General features: G+C 35.6%; 1 protein-coding gene across 1 annotated transcript in view; it reads right to left on the bottom strand.

Annotated features, from left to right (window-relative positions):
• Positions 1–16566, bottom strand: part of LOC142236969 (uncharacterized) — a 242965-nt gene that overhangs the window by 168959 nt on the left and 57440 nt on the right. The window contains exon 3 of the mRNA XM_075308251.1: positions 15631–15807. The gene's annotated coding sequence lies outside the window, so the exon portion shown is untranslated. The remainder of the gene's footprint in view (positions 1–15630; positions 15808–16566) is intronic.

Here is a 16566-nt window from a genome sequence, read left to right as displayed (position 1 = left end):
TCATTATTATTGAGGAAGTCGCTTCAGAGCTGCAGGAGTTGGTTGCTTAAATTATTCTCTTGATTTATATGAATGTTCCTATATTTGTGTACTTGCCGCAGAGCCAATAATAACCATACTGAGTGCAAAAACTATCCACTATCTTCACAGAGCTGAGTGGAGCAGAGAGGCCTCATTGCTGCCAGTTTAGAATAAGGACTTTTTATTTTAAATGGTTGCATAATAGTCATATATTCTATTTTATTTTGAGTTTTTGTTTCTCTCTACACCGTTTGCTTGTCATCTTGGACTTCAACTCGCTGACGATCTTTGCAAGTTGTCCTCTAACCCATCAAAGAAAATTGCCAGCCTCTGCATTGTACTTGCTTGGTTATTGTCTACTGTTAGAGTTTTTCTTGTCTATTACTATTCGTCTGGCTCCAGTACAGAGTTTCTTCGTAGTCTTCATAGTTTCTTCGTTTGGCAACATAGATGAGGGAGCAGAGAAACCAAAAAACACTAAAGCGGAAATCCATTTCCACCAACGACCATTTACAAATGCTTAAGTATGTACAAATGGGGATCATGCACCCCAATGGGGTAGTAGCCAAAGGAATGATAAATATTTTTAATGGCCTGGACAAATACTTCTTTGTTTTAACGATCTTGGGCTCCCGTTGGTAGTTATATTTAATATTCCTAGTCAACTGTTAAGTACATATCCTTAGTCTAACATACGTAAAGGATCATCAAGTCAAGGAACAGGGATATAGGTGATATATGTCTACTTTTCTCGCAATGTAACAAAATGGGACCTGTTGTATTTTTGATGAATTTCTAGCAAGCATAGAATAGAAAACATCATATTTAATAGGCATCCTTACTTTCTATTGAATAAACCATATCTCTCTTATTCTTTTCATGCCCATAACCCATCACCCTATCACAAAAGCCTCCTAGCCACCTTCATTCCCTTGTGGTATTCGAAATGATGCACTTTAATCAACTCTCAACTTCTCTGTCGTAACCTTTGTTAGGTCTTCAAAAAATTAATCATCTCCTTTCTTTAGGACATACATTCGTGGACAATAGTTTAGCGACTTGAAGCTTTGTTGCAGCTCTTTACCTTTATTCCTCTTCACAAGTGGATCCCTGGCCTTAGTCTACTCTAGGCTAAGGAATGGGCAATTTGTAATTTGTTGAAAACATTAGGTGGTTGATTGCTTGGACTGCTGTTTAACCGGGCACTAAAGGATGGTCGTTTGGCTTGTTGGCTCATCACAATGGTCGACAATTACGTCGTGGTTAACGCCCCAGTAGGCCATGGTGTGTTAAATTCGTATTTTTCATAACAAACAATTAGAGTTTCTTAGCATCTTTAAATGGATATCGATATAGCAATGTGGAAGTGCAATGGTTACTGCAACTAATTTAACAAAATAAAAGTGAAAAGGCAAAAGTCCGGCGAGTATAACTACCTCCTACTCTATATAGAAACTGTTTTCAATTGAAAATTCAGTTCAACTAAAAAATTGACATCATCATACATTTAAATAGCCTTAAAAATTTTCTATAAAATTTAATTTTTTCGTATTGAAAAACATTAAATTGTTAGCTGAAACGTATTAACGAAATCATTTTATTTGTCAATTGATTCTATTAAATAATAAATGGAATCTTGTCACACAACCAATTCAACTAGTATTTGATTCAGCTCAATAACAGATTGGATTTCAGAAGTTAAAATATTTTTAAATTGGTATTTTTCTGGCCCTTGTTCCTACTTCAGGACGCTTTCGTCCTCAAAAATCCCCAATTTAAATTAAACTTCCTCACAAAAATCCCCAATACTTTTTTTCTTACAAGTTTTTATAAAAAATAAAGAAATAGATTCTGCTGTAGAAAATCTATCTAAACTACTTAATATTTTTGTAATACAAAAAAATATCCAACCTATTTCGAAACATAAACATGGTTGCCACTAGAGCCTAAATTAATCTACCAATATTTGGAGAAAATTTTACCAAAAACCTACCAACATAATTTTAATTCTATAGAAAATTTGGTCAAAATTTTATTTCTATAGAAAATTTTGTCAAAATTTTATTTCCATAAAAAATTTTGTCAAAATTTTATTTCTATAGAAAATTTTGTCAAAATTTTATTTCTATCAAAATTTCATTTCCATAGAAAATTTTGTCAAAATTGTATTTATATAGAAAATGTTTTCAAAACTTTATTTCTATAGAAAATTTTGTCAAAATTTTGTTACTATAGAAAATTTTGTCAAAATTTTATTTCTATAGAAATTTATGAATAACCTCTTAGCTGGAGAGGAATATTTTACAAAATCTATCAATTTCAAGAATTCTACCAATCTACTGTGGCAATTGCGAAACAACACCGGGAGACCGGTGATCGTCTTCCGAATGCTCGAGAAATGAGAATGGGACTTCGGTCACCATGTATTTATGAACGAAAATGTTTCTTCTAAATACTCAAGTAATAAAATTGGGTGGTAGATTAATGCGAAGATGAACAATCATGATTATTGAAATCAGTGATAAACATTGATGAGGGGGCAATATTTAGGCCCGAGTTCTCATAAAATGATTTCGCAATTGAACAAACATGTCTTAGCCAAGCTGAGTAAAATTTTAAATCAGCACTTGTGCTCTGTGTGGAAATTCCCCTCAAAAAGCCCAAGTGCCCAACTGAAAAATTTGATCCCCATCCATGAAAAAATATTACAAATTTGGGGAAAAATCTCCAATACAGGCAACCCTTAATGGGACAAATCTCAGAAACTACGAATGAAAATTGCAACATGCTATTTCCTCAAAACATTTTATATTGTGCTATACGAACGGATTGAAGAAGAGTTTTGGTAAGTTCCACTTTATTCTTAGGTGATATAGCATCGTATCGATATATTGGTCGCGGGAAAATTCGGAGTAAACCTAGCTTTGTCCGTCCTTTCGTCGGTTGAAATCACGGTAACTTCAGAGCGAAACAAGCTATCAGCTTCAAACTTGGGAGAAGTAGCGACTAATATTGTAGATCGGATTGTTATGCAACATAGACGCAGATACGATTCGGGCTAACCCAAAATTCAGCCGTATAACGTTTTTTTTTTTAATTTACATTAGATTGGTGCAGTATATATAGCCAACAATTGCAAGTATTCTGGTAATTTTACTCATGAGTTATCAAAGTGACACCAATTTCTCTTTAAAACCAATCTCAGTGTGATGGGACACGTATTGCAATAATGAGACATCATGGTTATTGAGATTCATGCAGAAAATTTCAAGATTCTGTTATTGGCCCCTGGTCTGCATTATGTCTTACTTTCAAACTTATCGCAATTTCATCACCTCTGGCTATGTCCAATGTTTAGATGGTTATCCTACCTAAGAGTTGAGTTAGCATATTCTCTCGTTATTGTTTATATTACTCTTCTTCTTCTTGGTCAAGATGGTGTTGATTATTTGAGTTGAGCAACCCTTCACAGAAGAATATCTCGAATCTCTTGCCGCGATAGTAATCCTTGTGAAATGGACTTGCACTCATATACACACATATTAGCAACGCCCAAGACTTGTTGCCAGTGCAAACTGCAGTTGATATTCGTAATGTGGTTGTTGCTGTCCGAAAATACAATGATGCCAACAACCAGATCAACACCAATATTATATGAGCAGCAACTAATTTATAATGTTGCGTTCTTCGGGCAGACATACATAGTAGGACGTTGTGCAGCATGTTGCCAATAATTAGCAGTTGTTATTGCTTTCCATTGCAGAATGTCGGAATGGTGGGGAGAATTATATAGAGGTAGTGATCTCTGAGGTAGGGAAAATAAATTGGTCATACTTCTCAACGATTGGTTAGCTGGAATGAGCTTACTGCATGCAAAGAAAATGGCTGCTGTAATTGTGGGACTACGGGAATAAGGGGTTGATTCACAAACACCGGTGTTGATCAGTAACGCCATATTTGTGTTTCTAAATGGATAATTAAATACTAAAGAAAGTGAAGCTTAATAAAATTGCTTTGGTTCCCATCCATGGTTGCAAGTGACATAAAAACATAGGTAGGAAAGAGGAAATTTAATTTAATTTTTTTTAAAGGAAGTTGTCAATGTCAATGCGACCAGAGAAGGAATATGATGACCTCCAAAAGCAATAAGTTATTTTTGGGCGATGAACATGTAACAACCACAATATTTTCTTTGACATTATCTGATTTCGACAACCATTTAATGTTTAGCGAGAACACAACAATTTTGCAGGAAAAGCCAACCAAACATTACATTGTGCTCTAGGAGGTGATCATATTTCTTCTCTGCGTGTGTTTAGCTTTATGAGAGTTGGACTTGGGTTTCCACCCATCTTTCGTATCTTTGCATAGTATGTCGCTTTAATGTACAGGTATACCAATAAATAGACGGAAAAATAAGTCAGTTTCTTATCCAGTATTCACAATTTGGATATTGCTTTATCAAACCATGGATCAAAGTAGAAAGTAATTTTTGTAAGGAATTTTTAATTTTTTTTTAATGAAACGTTTCGTAACAATTATGAACATTTTCAATATATTAATGGACATTTTTCATTATGTCAATGAAACAAATCAAAAACCTAACAATTGGAGAATAAATAATATTTACCAGAGATTGAAGTAATGTTTACACAATAAAATATTTTTTGCCTTCAATCACGAAACTAATTTATCCAATTAATTTTTAATTAATATGTCTTCAATCACAGAAATGATAGTATCAATTACAAAATTATTTGAAAGTCAATCAAAAAATTAATTGATGCTATTAATTTTTGTTTCAATTAAAACATTTGTTGAATCAATTAAATTTTTAATTGAATATTTTTTTAAAACTCAATTAGGACTTTAATTGGAAAACTCTTCGTGAACTTTTTACTGTGTTTGTAAAAAAGCTATGTAGTGTCAAAATATCTCTATTCTCTGCTAAAAAATTGTTTATTTGTAAACAAAAATTTAGTTTAATGCGCACTGTATCTTTTAAGATACAACCACTATTATTGCAAAAAAGGGATATGCAGATGTTCTTGTTTTACAATTTTATATTTTTTTTTTGGAGGAAGCGATGTTTTTGTGCATTATTAAAAGGTTAATTAAATTTTCTTCGTGTGTGTCCTAGCATCGGCGAGACCATGCATGAGAAGTTTCTACAAACACTTGATCAAATTCCCGATTTTTGTTTTGTTCTTTGGAGTCAGTTTTATCCATACTATCCAAGCGGTACATCCTTTTTGGATGCCATATCTGTCACAATTTGTGAACGAATGTTTTGTGATTTCTGTCTGTCTCTCTCTCTCTCTTTTGGCATCCAATAACGATATCGAAGAAAAATTAAATTGGAAGTGAGGATACACAAATGGCTATGGCTAATGGAATATTTTGTTTCGTGGCAAATATATGGGTGATGGTAGTGGTGCTCACCCCAGAGCTAATCACGGGGCATCAATGTCAATCCAATTCTCTGGCCATGTCTCAACCGGGCTGTCTGCCTTATCATTTGTTAATTGGAAAAATGGATTTAGTTTAAACTGTTTGATTTATGATTTCTGTGTCAAAATCAAATTCTGTTAACATTTAACACAATTCTGGTTCGTCTCATGAAGCCAGCCTCTGATGGGCATAGCTGACCAGCATGTTTTAGAGCGAGCCAATCCATTGGCAGTGACCGACTATGTTACCATTTATGAGGTGGAGATAATCGTTGCAACGACAGCAAATAGAAGCCTTTGAACAGGATGGCTGGTCTAGCTTTCGACTGAATTGGGAGAACGGTAATACAGGCGAATGAAGAGGCAATTCCTTTGTAAGTGCTTTTGCCGTGATTTGGGATCATTAAACATGGCTAACTGGTATCATGTAGAGCTGTCATAATTCGCTCATACGTATGTGAGGGAATGAATGGCTTGCTAGCTGACTGAGTGGTTATTGGTTAATGGAACACCAATAACTGAGATGAAACACATCCATGCAAACACTTTTAATCGAAAGTGTATCGAAGTAGATTTGTAATTGAAGAAACCCCCATTTGCAGGCGATACTATCTTCTTGTAAAAAGCGATTGATAATTTTCAACAAATAAAAATAATGCTCGTCCATACTGAGTCTTGAACTAGGAACCTTTCGCTCTCAAGCCGGATACTCTTGTTTTGTACTGCCCACACTTTTTGGTTTATAGTGGCTGTTTTTCACATACACTCTCAAAGAGGTGACATTGTAAAGAGTTTATATTCAGATTTTAGAGTCGAAGTATTTTCGTAAGGGATACATCCCACGCGGTAGTGCGATCGCTTTTGTGTTGAGCTATTAGAAAACTTCCAGGCGATCCAAACTCCATGCGAATGGCGATAGTATGTACTCTGAAATGCTTGTAGGGATATGCCTATGTGTGTGTGTGTGAGTTTGCTAAAGGATCTTCTTCTATGGTTCTTGGATGATTGTGTCTACGTTTTGTCTATAGCTTAACTTGATATCTGTCAAGGCTGTCCATCTAAGCTTAACCACAAGCTTGGCCGTCCGTCCATTTATTTTTCCTTCTATCCGTCGTTTCTAACAGCAATTCCACACAACACCACTTTAATATGTCGACATTGGTTTCTTCGGGCATGGGAGTGTTGGTATGCATTCTCTATTGCCGATTCTTCCCTGGCATCCCTCTCTCCCATCATAACTGGCTGACTGACTATATCTGAGAATCTATTTATACAATAAACATATCAAAATCTTATAAATGGAGTTATTGCTTTGTTAGTACCACACTCTCAGACAATGTGACTGATGGATGGATGAAATGTTGGTTGGATTGTTGCAAACAACTTGGTCAAACTTGTTAGGAATGTAAGAATATGAAACAGCAACAAAACATAATTCTCTAAGCAAATAATCGTCTACAGATTCACATTCACATTTGATGGTATGGAATAACCGAATGCCTGACCGACAGACGGTTGGTTGGCAATCCTTGTAAAAGGCAGAGCAAAAATAAACTTCAAATTTAACTTCAGCTTGAAATGTAAAGATGAATACAAGAAGACATCTCAAGAATATCACTCCAGTCCGGGCCACACCATACTTACGACGAGCCACATTATCAAATAGCCTCATCACTCCATTGTCTAGTGGGGAGTTGTGCAGCACGTAGAGAAGATGTTGCTTGGTTGGCACATGATGGATTGTTGACGGCATAGTTGAATTGTGAATTAGACAGACATACGAATTCGACGGACAATTGCTAAGCGGACAGACTTAAACTTTGATAAATAGCAAGCTAAATGAATTGATGGCCAAAGAGAATCTAAAAATCCTGCTGTTTATTTTAGCCACTCGAGAAATTCCATCATTTCTCGTAGATGTCAAAGCTCGTTAATGTGCCAAATAGGTAAATGATTTTGAATAGAGTCCACATCCGAAGGATACCTTCATGAGTAACAATTCCAACATTGTAAGTTTTAGGGAGACGGTCTAGTGTTTGAGGGTTGTCAGTTTGCATTTTGCGAGTACCAATGGTTGTACCTTGATGGCTTTGAATGAGATATTGAAGGACACCTCTAATTAATGCATATCGAAATTTTTTCCTAGGTCTAAACATCATTTACAACTATTTTGCAAAATTTCCTTCTTAGTTCCTTGAAGAATTCTGAATCTCATATGACTGACTTTCAGCTTTTAAATCGATCTTAATCTATATTTTCTATAAATTTTCTTCACTGTGTAATGATGTGAATAAGTTGCTTATAAAGAACAATGGAACTTACTCGAATAATTTACATAGTCGATTCATAATTTGAAATATGTTACAAGAAAAATGAAAATGCCAAGTGCCTAAATCTACCTTAGCATGTACTAAAGAAGTTGTAAAGGCTATAATGCAGTATGTTTTGCTTCATTTACTGAAATTTTTCTTGCGTTTATAAATTTTTGGAATTTCTTCATATTGGCAGCTTCCAATTAACGTAGGTATGACAATGGGCGTAGCAATGGTTAAATGAATTCATGTACTCCTCCGGCAAACAAAACAAAAAAACACGCTGAATAGATTTGATCATTTGCCTCTTATCGATAATTAAGGAGTTAAGAAGGCTAGGACGCTTATCGATTCTTCGGTTAAAGATCAGCTATGTAACATACCGTTGGGTTGCCACCATACATACTCCGCAATTTGAATTGCGACGTAGTCATATGGACATATTTACGTGTCGTCCTTTTTTTTGGCAATGACTATAAAGGCGGCATCTTATGCACATCAACTTTTATATCGACCTTATGTTGATTTATTACCACCGATAACACAGGTTCATCAACGCAATCTCTACTGGGTTCTACTCTCTGTGGTGCCGTTGTTCTACCACATCAATGAAGATCGCGTAATTTCTTCTTGAGAGTTTCTCATACTTTCAGCAGGTTTTTCTTTTTTATGGCAGCATCAGCAGGAGTAAAACATCTCCGCAACCGAACATAAAACATGGTGGCAGTAGTGGAAGTTGTGGGATGTGTCCCTTAACGGTATGTTTTCCAATTCTGCATTGCATGTCTTTCCCAGTCGTTGGCAGCTTAATGCTGATTCGGTGTTGGTGGTGGGGTCAGAGTCATGGAATCTTCTGGAGGGGAGACTGAGCGTTTGTGTGTTTGCTTACCTGTTGTTCCATTTAGCTTGATGTGTTGTTTTTTCGAGATTATTTTGTCCTAAGATTCTGAAAGCGATTTTGCCATTATTCTCCACCTCAACAACGCGTGAAAAGATCTCTGGCCAGCGATAACAATCAGACTGGGTATTTAAGCGATAAATGAGCTTAAAATACGATTTTTCTTTTAATTTCGTTTCAAGCGAATGATTTTGTATGGAATTCAAGCAATTTCTTAATGATCCCAAAAGGTTATGCTCCTGCACAGATTTATACGGACCATCATCGCCACTACAACCTATGTCGCCCATCTAGCGCACAGGCAATTCAATGTTCACAAAACTGATAAGTATAAATTTTCGGGGATTTTGTATTCAGTAGATGGCAAAGATAGTGAAATTTTGTATTTCACATAAATGGGGGTTGGGAATTTAATCGCAAAGGCTGGATTTGAGTTTAAAGTGGAACAAAATGAAAAATGACTTCATGGTCTGAAGAGATAAGAAATATGCAGCGATAAGCAATGTAAGTTTGAGAATGAAAATTTTGAGAGATTGTTTTTTTCAAATTTGTACTCATTCACCAAAGCCAAGCCATATAGTCTTAAACACTTAGTAAATGTGGATAATATTCATAAAACCGCTAAGGAATGTCTATACCTCATCCACTGTATGTAAAGGGTGATTTGTTAAGAGCTTGATAACTTTTTTTTTAAAAAAAACGCATAAAATTTGCAAAATCTCATCGGTTCTTTATTTGAAACGTTAGATTGGTCCATGACATTTACTTTTTGAAGATAATTTCATTTAAATGTTGACCGCGGCTGCGTCTTAGGTGGTCCATTCGGAAAGTCCAATTTTGGGCAACTTTTTCGAGCATTTCGGCCGGAATAGCCCGAATTTCTTCGGAAATGTTGTCTTCCAAAGCTAGAATAGTTGCTGGCTTATTTCTGTAGACTTAAGACTTGACGTAGCCCCACAAAAAATAGTCTAAAGGCGTCAAATCGCATGATCTTGGTGGCCAACTTACCGGTCCATTTCTTGAGATGAATTGTTCTCCGAAGTTTTCCCTCAAAATGGCCATAGAATCGCGAGCTGTGTGGCATGTAGCGCCATCTTGTTGAAACCACATGTCAACCAAGTTCAGTTCTTCCATTTTTGGCAACAAAAAGTTTGTTAGCATCGAACGATAGCGATCGCCATTCACCGTAACGTTGCGTCCAACAGCATCTTTGAAAAAATACGATCCAATGATTCCACCAGCGTACAAACCACACCAAACAGTGCATTTTTCGGGATGCATGGGTAGTTCTTGAACGGCTTCTGGTTGCTCTTCACTCCAAATGCGGCAATTTTGCTTATTTACGTAGCCATTCAACCAGAAATGAGCCTCATCGCTGAACAAAATTTGTCGATAAAAAAGCGGATTTTCTGCCACTGATTTTGGTAATAAAAATCAATGATTTGCAAGCGTTGCTCGTTAGTAAGTCTATTCATGATGAAATGTCAAAGCATACTGAGCATCTTTCTCTTTGACACCATGTCTGAAATCCCACGTGATCTGTCAAATACTAATGCATGAAAATCCTAACCTCAAAAGAATCACCCTTTACTTTTAGGCTATAATAGTTTTGATTGTCGATCGAAAATTCAATTACAGGATAGTCGATATTGAGGGTATAAGTCAGCTCATCTTTATCCATCTCTTGGTCAATTGTACAATAATTCAATCTGTTTATATGTGTCACCGATTCTAAAGCAAAATCTTATAGACGTCTCTATTTCAAACTACATGACCAGACGACACCTTATCCACTATGCTGTACTATATCAAAATGAAATTATTTTTTTTTTACATTTTCACCGCATTCCTATTTGCGATAAACGAATACCATAGATTTTTATGATGAAACACTTAAACTTTATGGCATTCAATGCTCCACTCCACTGGAACATTGTTTCATGTTTGAGAAATTTAGAAAATGTTTGTCTTCCATGTTTTCCTTTGTGGTATTCATGCAGCAGTAACGCCCACTTGATGTCCAACTAAGATAATATATTGGCCAAGACTAAATAAAAGTACATGGCAAGAGAAACTAGGGAGGGATCCGTTCAAAAGTCAATAGTGAACAGTTAACATGTTAGCGCCATAACTATTCAATCGAGGTGACCGCAAAATATTTATCTAAAAAACAACGATTACTTATTTTCATGATAAACTGTTGATGATGGTCTTGCAGCTGACAAAATACAAAGAATCGCTAAGGTGATCAATAGCTAAAATCGGAAGGAGTCGACTATATAGTGAACCTATCATATTACTGTGGTTTACGATCATAACGAGTTCGTTATAACAGCAGACGAGCGGATAGCGTACTAGATTTCACTGTTCTTGACTCAGAGTATATAAAAACCTAGAAGAAGATTGCCATGCCTATCGAAGAGGAGGCGGATGAGCTGGCTAAAGAATGCGCTGAAGGAATAACATTGTTACAGATGTTTTTCCCCCCACTATCTTTATATACCTACAGGATGAATTTCAAATACAATGATTTATGAAAAGGACGCCAAGCTTCCTTTGCGGACTGCGAGAAACCAAACTGATATGGGATGACTAAAGTATCCCATCATAATGGGACATAAACTTGGAAACCCCTTGGTAAGTATTGACTTAATGACTGATGATATTTGTACATAGTGTCTGGACTCGGAGGTTTTTTCTGTGTCAGTGTCTAGCAATATCTTTTAGAAGATGCAATATACTGTGCTCCTTTTTCCAATGTACGGAACTGCAATCTGATGGATATATGTACGTGCTTTGGGATGGAAGACCTAGAAATCTCATTTTGGGACTCGCTTGGAAACGCGAATACGATTGATGAAGAGGAGAGAAAACTACTATGAGGAAAACACAATGAACCAACATGGTCTAAGTGGGAACCAATCCTTTTTTCGATGGATTGGCTTCATCCTCTATGACCTAACCTGACCCATGCTAGGATCGATATTTCTAACAGTATTTTTGCGTACCGGTCAAACATGTTGAATCCAGATTACATTGTGACGTAGGGTGTATATGCATATGCTAGGCCTCCTACTGATGAAGTTCTAATGCTCCATCCCCTCTTCTATAAAATCCCCATGCATTTAGAAGCCGTCCAGGGAATATTGCTGGGGAGGGGTGTTTATTATTAAGCAGAAGAAGTAAAAAAATAGAATAAAGAGGAGAACCTTGTATTACTTAAGTATTATGAGGAATGCGTGTAAAATGTTCACAGTTTGCCTGATAAGACAAAGCTACAATGACTGACTTGCAGGATGCATTGGATGGATGAAGTCAAGCGGCAGAGAAACAATATATGGACGTTTCATATAGTTCCATACTAAAATCCATATTGTTGGTTCTTACAATGACGACAACGGCAATCTTGTTACCGCACTCTACTCCTATTATTCCTAGGCCATGGCCAACATTCGGGCAATGTTTTTGTTGTTAGTTTTTTTTCTTTTTCTATAGGAACCTCGTTATTGTTAATGTTGATGTTATGGTGCAGCAATAACTGCATTATGCTCCAATAATGTTGAGTTTGTTGCTGCTTTGTATTGTCTCTGCAGCAGCAAACAAAGAGCCAATTTGGTTTTCCCGACTCCTTCGATGCAACTCAACTCGGCGAATGCCCACAAAATTGAATGCAACCATCGGCAGCAAATGCAACAGCACTTCCATGGCGGTTCCGCTTTTTGCACTTTAAATGAGTGTCACGCCCACTTAATGGTGTGCTGATACCAGTTCACATGCACATATTTACGAAAATTGCCAATGCTATTCAAAGCAATTGCTTCGAAGCTCTATGTACCAGACTGCATGCATAGCATCCAAGCGTTCTAGATCCACCAATATTGAATGTTATATTCCAACTTTATGCACTCATACCACATCTTCACGTATGGAATTTTATATAGAATATAGTTACGAGTGTATGTGTGTCCCAGTGTCGTTGCAACAGCATGCAATCTCTATTTACAACGTTATACAAAATGTGGCAACATTGAAGAGCATAAAAACTAATATGTAGTTGGTAGGGTAACATATTGGTACCACCAAACCAAACTGGGTTAAATCGCTAATCGGGGCTTTTCATGAGATCTGAATTAAAATGCACTAGGGGATTGTATTTGTAATTCTAATCGCAATGTATAATTTCTTTATAATTTCCCTGCAAAGGTCAGATGTCTTCAGCTGATTGCTGGAAAATAAATCAAAAAGTTAAACACACAGATATATGGCCCATATTAACAACTACCATTAAAACCTTTGTTACCTTGATGGGGCAATTCTAACCGAAGGTTGTCGAACAGTTCAACGTATTCGTACTAACATAAGCTGCTAGATAGCTAGAATATCTTCTTTGTCGACTTAGTATACTATTAAATTAACATATCTCTTTAACCAGTAAAAACTTATTAATTTTTCCTTTATTGCTAGGTTCTAGGAGCAGTGCTGGAGTTTTAATCAAATCATGTAATACGTACTGGGATATCAGAAATCCTTTTCCCTATATCGAACTTATTGTACATGAGATTGTCACTGGAACACAAGGATCATAGCTGAATTCTTATCACAAGGAGTAAGTATTAAGAAATTTAATTATTTTACTAATCTTCCCAGCAAAAAAAGCGTCGCCAAAAAAGTAGTGAAAAATGTTCTTTTTGGATCCGGAAGTGGTGCCAAATTGACGCAGAAGCTATGAATTTAACATGGACTTGTCATAGGACCGATGTTCACCATTTCAACAGCCGTCACACTGAATTTGCGTCACTTCTTAGGGTGTGAGGCGAATTCAATGTTTTGGATGTGAATTAAGAATTTTTTTTAAAATAATTTTTAAAAATTTTAATGATTTTTAATGCATTATAATGCTTGTCTGGAACTTTTGTGATCAAATATTTTCAAAAATTCGAAATTTTTCTACAAAGGATTTAGCATTTTTTTCGGCTAAATTTAAATAATTTGTACCATTTTATTAATTCTTAATCTGTTTTTAACATATTTGAAACAAAAAACAAAAAAAAAAAAAACAAAATAAATAAATAAATTTCCCATTAAAACTATGAAAAAAGCGAGTTATAAAGACTTCCTTCCTGTACATTTAAAATAAAGAACATCTTTGGGAAATTCTTTTAAAGTTGTGCCTTGAGAAGAACTCTTTTTTTCAGAAGAGTTTTATTTTGACGTTGAGTTGCTTTTTTCAGGCTAAACAAAGTTCGTTGGGAACAAATGTAGGACCCCACACGCAGAGAAGGAATATGATCACCTCAAACATATCAAGAGCAAAATGTTATTTTTGTATGGTGACCATGTAACATGTTTGTCACTAAAATGTTATTTTCTCGTCAAATATAACCTGCTTGCCGAAATCAAATACATGATTTCCGAGAAAATAAAATGGCTGCGAAAACCATTTAACATGGTCACCATCCAAAAATAACATTTTGCTCTTAAAACATGTTTGAGGTGATCATATTCCTTCTCTGGGTGCATAGACAAAGATTTGTGTATCTTTAACCCTAGGAAAGAATTTGTGCAAGATGTAGGGTTAAGGAGACAACTTTACCAATTAAAGAATAATTCGATGATCTTAATATTTCGTTTCGGAGGAAATAAATATTTGTTGTATGTATTCGAAAATGATCACGACAATCATCGTGCTTCACTGTGTGTAAGACCCAGCTTTACCTGTTTAAACCACGTCTCTGCCACATCATATCATAATTCATTTTGAGCTTTGGGGGCTTTTCTTCATCTTTTTCACAGTGCCCATGGAATTTACACTGAACTTATCTTTTCCATGACTGGAATCAGTTTAGCTGCAAGATTGTCGTGCCAATGATTCCTGTGGTCCATCACTTTGTGATTGTTTGTTGAGAGAAAGATGTTTTCCGTGGCACCTCAGGCTAATGTTTGGATTGCTGTCGACGCTCTGTTAAGACACGGCCATGAATAGTTTTTCGCTAGAGTCCTGCAAAGTTTCTAAGATTCTGTTCATGCTGTCCACTATGCATAGACCCCCACGCCTTATTACCATGACCACGATTATCTGTCTACATAGTCAACATTATTGCTTCCACTATGCATCTTTTGTATCCTCCCTTATGTTTGATACTTGCTGAATGAATGGTTAAGGTTTTTGGGGTTGGCTGAGGGTGTTAGCTCATTAAAAACTATTAACAATTTAGATATTTGCATTAAGAGTTTGGTGTTGTGCGTTTTCCAATATAGACAGCTATGAAATAAAAAGTGTGGTATGTGCATTTACCAGAAATCATCTCTTGAGTCGATTTAGATCTGGCTGTCAGTTAGTATGCTCTTGCTCTTGCTTAATTTTATTTTCTAATAAACGTCTACAAAACTCAATTTCCCATTTCTAACAGAATTTAAGAAGTGGTTTTAATGCCTTAGCTAATATAAAACTATGATGTCTGAAGTGTTTATCATAATATCTTCTATTGAGAATTTCTATAGGATAAAAATTTAGTACTGTAAGTGACAAATTTTTACTGCTTTTATTTCATTATTTTTCTAGGCTTCACCATTGGAAGGGGGTATAATAAGTTTGTCATTCTGTTTGTAACACATCGTAATATTGGTTTTCGACCCTATATTCTTGATCAGCGAGAAATTCTAAGACAATCTAAAGATGTCCGTTTGTCTGTCAGTCTGAAACCACTCGGTAGCATGCAATGATGAAGCCGTAGTTCTCTTCTTTTGTCCATGTTTCGAAATAACCTCCATATTAACCAATGGCTCTATTTGAATTCTTGAGCATATAAACTCCTCAACTTGTTTTTGCACATTTCCTTGAGATATTGTAGATTCATAAAGAGTGGAGTGTTCACGTGGGTTTATATCCGCCCCTTGATTTGACATAACCGATCTAACGATTTGATTTTGGATTTTGTACTTCACTTACCAGTAGAGTAATCAAAACTGATGCATCCGTTTATCTTTTTAGCGTTAATATCCGGTTTTGCTGAAAATCTGTCTTTCGGGTGGACCGGTAGAATCGGTATTTCCAAGGCCATTCAAGTAAAATGCGATTTCATGTAAAATTACCAATTTAGTGCCAAACGTAGGTTACAGTGATAAACTGCAATAAAAAACACACTGATGAAAAATACTGTTAAAATTAGTTTTTACGTTTAGTTTTAGATTGGATTTCTTTTGAAAAACGCTTTCCACTGGTTTTGAAAAATAGTCCTAGTTTTTAAAACCTCACTACATTTTGGGCTTATAAACGCATCCGTCATTTGCCCATTTATTTGCTTTTCACCAATTGTTTAAAATTATTTAGAGTTTTTTAAATTTCCCAAGCACCATACAATGATACCCGATACCCACTTTCTCATACCTTACACGTCGCAACGTCTTTACTGGTTAACGAATATGCAAATTCGTTGATTACATTTTTTTGCACAGTCGTTTTTTTTTTAGTTGGTAATTTTGCTAATGTTTGGTTATTAACGCTTATCATTTACGCCAACTCCCCCTTTGTGTTATAATGGTTGCTTCTCTCCCCTTTCTCTGGGTCAAATTCAATTAAATTAACTACTGACAATGGTAATATTCATTAACCAAATGATGGTTCTCCTTCGAGGAGTAGAAAAAGTTGCAGTCAACTCCACAATGGAATGGAATTCATTAAAATTGGTATTAATAGTAGAGTACGTGTTCGATGGAAGTCAGTTAAGTTAAATTAGAAATTTTTAATTAGCCTTATAAAAAGGGAAATTATAGTTGGAACGAAAATAAAAACCTAAGAGAATTTTGCTAATTTACATAAGTTTTTACACCTCTTTTTTAATATACATTTTTATGTATTTATTTGTTTAATTTCATGGCTTTCAGG

Source organism: Haematobia irritans, chromosome 4, assembly GCF_050003625.1.
Source record: "Haematobia irritans isolate KBUSLIRL chromosome 4, ASM5000362v1, whole genome shotgun sequence".
Lineage (NCBI taxonomy): Eukaryota > Metazoa > Arthropoda > Insecta > Diptera > Muscidae > Haematobia > Haematobia irritans.
The sequence above is the reverse complement of the archived record's forward strand: the minus strand, read 5'-3'. Positions and strand labels throughout refer to the sequence as shown.